At 33.6% G+C, this 5820-nt stretch overlaps 1 pseudogene; it reads left to right on the top strand.

Annotated features, from left to right (window-relative positions):
• The first annotated feature begins 525 nt into the window (after nucleotides 1–525).
• Nucleotides 526–5019, top strand: LOC140981596 (uncharacterized; annotated as a pseudogene).
• The last annotated feature ends 801 nt before the right edge of the window (nucleotides 5020–5820 follow it).

Here is a 5820-nt window from a genome sequence, read left to right on the forward strand (position 1 = left end):
TCTAATCTCAACTACTTAAATTAAAATTTGAACAATTAAAAATTACCAATTAAAGATTCAAACAATTAAAAGAAAAACAAAAACAAAAACAAAAACAAAAAGACATTGTAGTGGACTTGTAATTACCGTAGCTTCCCTGTGGATACGATATCGGACTCACCGAATTATACTACTTGCGGACAACCTGCTATTGGGAGTGCAACAATCAAAGTCACAACAAGTTTTTGGCGCCGTTGCCGGGGAAGTATAATTTAATTTCAAGTCTATTTAATTTTCTTTCTTTGAATTTTTTATTGTTTTTGTGTGTTTTTCTTCTTTTTCTTTTGCATTTGCATGAGCATTATTTGGTCACGTACACTTAGTGGTCGACTCATTCGAAATAACCCTTTATTTTTACAAAACATGGCGGAAGAACCCATCCAGGAAAATGAAGATGAAATTCAATCTCAACATGATCATGATAGGCGAAGAACACTTAGAGATCACATGAATCCTACACGTACTAGTGCACCTTCATGTCTAGTTTTTCCCCCTGATGCATCTCATTTCAATTTTAAGCCTGGTATTATCCAACTTTTACCCAACTTTCATGGCTTAGATTCTGAAAATCCATACATGCATTTACGAGAATTTGAAGAAGTGTGCAACACATATAATGATCTAAATTGTAGCATGAACACCATTCGACTTAAGCTTTTTCCTTTTTCTTTAAAAGATAAAGCTAAAACTTGGCTACAAAATCTTAGATCGGGATCCATTCGAACTTGGGATGAATTGCAACAACAATTTTTGAAAAAGTTTTTTCCATCTCATAGAACAAATTCTTTCAAAAGGCAAATCATCACTTTCACTCAAAAACAAGGAGAAACTTTTTATCAGTGTTGGGATAGATATAAAGAATTGCTTAATCTTTGTCCACATCATGGTTTTGAAATTTGGAGAGTTGTTTCTCAATTTTATGAAGGCTTAACACCTAAAGATAGGCAAATGGTTGAATTTATGTGTAATGGAACATTTGAAGATAAAGATCCAAACGAGGCAATTGAGTATCTCGATTCATTAGCTGAAAATGCTCAAAATTGGGACACTATAGGTACAATCGAACCATCAAACAAGATTCAATCTCCTACATCTGGTGGAGGTATGTATACCCTCAAAGATGAACATGATCTGCAAGCTAGATTTACCTCTTTGGCAAGAAAAGTTGAAGCACTTGAATTGAAAAAGAATGGTCAATTAAAATCTGTTCAAGAAATTGCGTGTCACATCTGTGATACAAGTGATCATTCTACAAAAGATTGTCCCACTTTGCCCTCTTTTAAAGAATGTCTCCATGAACAAGCCAATGTTTTGAACAATTTCAAAAGGCCAAATTTTGAACCATTTTCTCAAAATTACAATCCAGGTTGGCGAAATCATCCAAATTTTAGTTGGAGGAATGATAATGCTGCACAATTTTCACAACCACATTTCCAAAATCAACAAAATTTTCAAAATTATGCACCTTATGTTCCTCCACCTAAAAGGAATTTGGAAGATATATTGAATTCTTTCATTGCAAAGCAAGAGTCTATCAATACTCAAACTGCTCAAACCATGACAGATTTGAAAGATACTCTTGCTAAATTTGCATCTGCACTTAATGTTCATGAAAAAGGTAAATTTCCTTCACAACCTCTGCCTAATCCCAAGGATCATCATTCACAAACTGGAACTTCTGGAACTCAACCGATGGATCAGGTAAAATCTGTTATTACCCTTCGAAGTGGTAAGGTTGTGGAAAAATCCATTCTTGAACCTTGTGAAGATGATGATAAATCAACTCCAAAGGGTAAGGAAGTGGAACCCATAACTTGCGAAGAGGAGGTTCAACAGACAGTGTCACCACCATTCCCTCATGCATTGAAAAATACAAAAAAATCAAATTTGAATTCTGATATATATGATATTTTTAAACAAGTAAAAGTTAATATTCCTTTATTAGATGCAATAAAACAGGTACCATCATATGCCAAATTTTTGAAAGACTTGTGCACTGTGAAAAGAAAATTGAATGTGAAAAAGAAAGCATTTTTAGCCGAACAAGTAAGTGCAATCATTCAAAATAATAATGCTTTGAAATACAAAGACCCTGGTTGTCCTACTATTTCTTGTATTATTGGAGAACGAAAGATTAAAAAAGCCTTGCTTGACCTTGGAGCTAGTGTGAATTTACTTCCATATTCAGTTTATCAAGAACTCAATCTAGGCGAGTTAAAACCTACTTCGGTAACACTTTTACTTGCTGATAGATCTGTTAAAGTGCCAAGAGGTATGGTAGAAGACGTGTTGGTCCAAGTTGATAACTTTGTATATCCTGTCGATTTCATAGTTTTAGATACACAACCTATCGAAGCTTGTAATGCAATTCCTGTAATTTTAGGTCGTCCATTTTTAGCAACTTCTAATGCTCTTATAAATTGCAGGAATGGAATAATGAAGTTGTCATTTGGTAACATGACCTTGGAGCTTAATGTGTTTAATCTTTGTAAGCAACCACATGACAAAGGAGATGAAAGTGAAGATGAAAATCTTATTGAAACTCTTGTGGAAGAAAACATTCAAGAAGGGAGTACTCGTGATCAATTAGATATTTGTTCAATTGAAACTGTTAAAGAAAATATTGAAATTGATCTTGATGATTTTATCAGGTATCACTCGTTACCAGGATCAGAGAAAGAATTTGATGCAAAATATGAGAACAAAGACGAACCACCCATATTGGAGTTAAAACCCTTGCCAGAAGAATTGAAGTATGCATTTCTTGGAGAAGATGAAACATATCCGGTGGTAATTTCTTCCAAACTAGCAAGTGATGAAGAAGGTAAATTAGTTGATATGCTTAAAAGACATAAAAATGCAATTGGTTGGACACTAAAAGATCTCAAGGGCATTAATCCACTAATTTGCACTCACAAAATTCACTTAGAAGAAAATGCAAAAACATCTCAACAACCACAAAGGAGATTAAATCCACACATGAAAGATGTTGTGAAAACTGAAGTTCTCAAACTACTTGATGTTGGGATTATCTACCCTATTTCTGATAGTAAGTGGGTAAGCCCAACACAAGTAGTTCCGAAAAAATCTGGCATCACAGTGATAAAAAATGAAAAAGGTGAATTGTTAACAAGTCGAGTCCCATCTAGTTGGCGGATGTGTATTGATTATAGAAAATTAAATGACGCCACTAGAAAAGATCATTTTCCATTACCATTTTTGGATCAAATTTTAGAAAGAGTAGCAGGTCATCCATACTACTGTTTTCTTGATGGATATTCAGGTTATTATCAAATTCCCATTGCACTCGAAGATCAAGATAAAACTACATTCACATGTCCTTTTGGAACATTTGCATTTAGAAGGATGCCATTTGGATTATGCAATGCCCCAGCAACATTTCAAAGATGTATGCTAAGCATTTTTTGCGACATGGTTGAAAATTGTTTGGAAATTTTCATGGATGATTTAACTGTCTTTGGGAATACATTTGATAATTGTCTTGAAAATTTGGAAAAAGTTTTAAAAAGATGCGAGGAAAAAGGTCTTATTTTAAATTGGGAAAAATGTCATTACATGATTACTTCTGGAATTGTTTTGGGACATGTCGTGTCATCTCATGGAATTGAAGTTGATAAAGCAAAAGTTGATGTCATTGCCAATTTACCCCCTCCAAAAACCATTAAAGAAATTCGCTCATTTTTGGGACATGCTGGATTTTATAGGAGGTTTATAAAGGACTTTAGTTTAATCTCTAAACCCATTTGTAACCTCTTAACAAAAGACAGTGCATTTGAGTGGACTCAAGAATGTCAAAATGCTTTTGATAAAATCATTCGACATTTAACATCAGCTCCTATCATGCAACCTCCTGATTGGTCTTTACCATTTGAAATCATGTGCGATGCGAGTGATTATGCAGTCGGTGCAGTATTGGGTCAAAGAAGAAACGGTAAGCCTTATGTGATATATTATGCAAGTAGAACTTTAAACAATGCTCAAATGAATTACTCCACAACTGAAAAAGAACTACTTGCTGTAATATTTGCATTAGATAAATTTCGTTCTTATTTGATTGGATCAACAACTATCGTGTTTACTGATCATTCTGCTATTAGATATTTGTTGACCAAACAGGATGCAAAGCCACGACTGATACGATGGATTTTGTTGCTCCAAGAATTTGACATTGTGATCAAAGATAAAAAAGGAACCGAGAATGTCGTAGCCGATCATTTATCGAGACTAGTAACAGGATCATCTTGTGAAATGACACCAATTAACGATAATTTTCCTGATGAACATCTATTTTCAGTTACTACTACACCTTGGTTTGCTAACATAGTAAATTTTCTTGTGACAGGAAAAATGCCACCGCAATGGAGTTCTCAAGATAAAAGAAAATTTTTGAATGAGGTAAAAAACTTTTATTGGGATGATCCGTATCTGTTCAAGTATTGTCCGGATCAAATTTTTCGACGTTGCATACCCGACAATGAGGTAAGTAGTGTCATTAAATTTTGTCATTCAGAAGCATGCGGAGGACATTTTTCTTTAAAGAAAACAGCTGCAAAAATCTTGCAGTGTGGATTTTATTAGCCCACTTTGTTTAAAGACACCCACGAAATCTGCAAGATCTGTGAAAATTGTCAAAAATTGGGTGCGATTTCAAAAAGAAACATGATGCCTTTGAATCCTATTATTGAAATTGAAATCTTTGATTGTTGGGGAATAGATTTTATGGGACCTTTTCCACCGTCGTTTGGATACTTGTATATTTTAGTTGCAGTTGATTATGTTTCCAAATGGATAGATGCAATTCCATGTCGAACAAATGATCATAAAATCGTCATCAAATTTTTAAAAGAAAATATTTTTATTAGATTTGGAATTCCTCGAGCCATGATAAGTGATGGGGGAACTTACTTTGTTAATAAACCATTTGCTTCATTAATGAAAATTTTGGACAAGTTGAATTAGCTAATAGGGAGATAAAGCAAATTTTGGAAAAAACTGTTAACTCAAATAGAAAAGATTGGTCTCTGCGACTTAATGATGCACTTTGGGCATATCGAACAGCTTTTAAAACATCATTGAATATGTCTCCCTATAGGTTAGTTTACATAAAACATTGTCATTTGCTTGTGGAATTGGAACATAAAGCTTATTGGGCGATCAAAACTTTTAATTCAAGCATGGATGATGCCAACAAATTGCGCAAATTGCAACTTAATGAACTTGATGAACTCAGAAATGACGCGTATGAGAATTCAAGGATTTATAAAGCAAAAATCAAATCATTTCATGATAAAACAGTTTTTAGAAAATCTTTTGAGATTGGTAAAAAAGTTTTGCTTTATAATTCTCGACTTCACATATTCCCAGGAAAATTACGATCAAGATGGACAGGCCCATATGTTGTAAAGCATGTGTATACTTATGGAGCTGTGGATATTGAAAATCCTAAAAATGGTGATGTTTTTAAAGTAAATGGACAAAGGCTTAAACCATTTTTAGAAAATGAAATTTTTCAAGAAGAGTTTATTTCCCTTTCCGATCCTTGATTTTTTTTGTGTTGCATTTAATTTTGTTTGTTTTTATTTCAGGTTTCCTTAATCTTTTTATTTTCCCGGTTAAATGGCGGATAACGGTACTCCGTGACTCTCATAGTCGGTTTAATCAGTTTCCCATAATTGCTGATACAAAAAAAAAAAAAAAATCATTTCTTTTCTTTTCAAAATGGATGAAATTCTCTCAAAAATTTGTAAATATTTTCCCTCT

The sequence above is a fragment of the Primulina huaijiensis genome, chromosome 7, assembly GCF_012295235.1.
Source record: "Primulina huaijiensis isolate GDHJ02 chromosome 7, ASM1229523v2, whole genome shotgun sequence".
In the NCBI taxonomy this organism is placed as follows: Eukaryota; Viridiplantae; Streptophyta; class Magnoliopsida; order Lamiales; family Gesneriaceae; genus Primulina; species Primulina huaijiensis.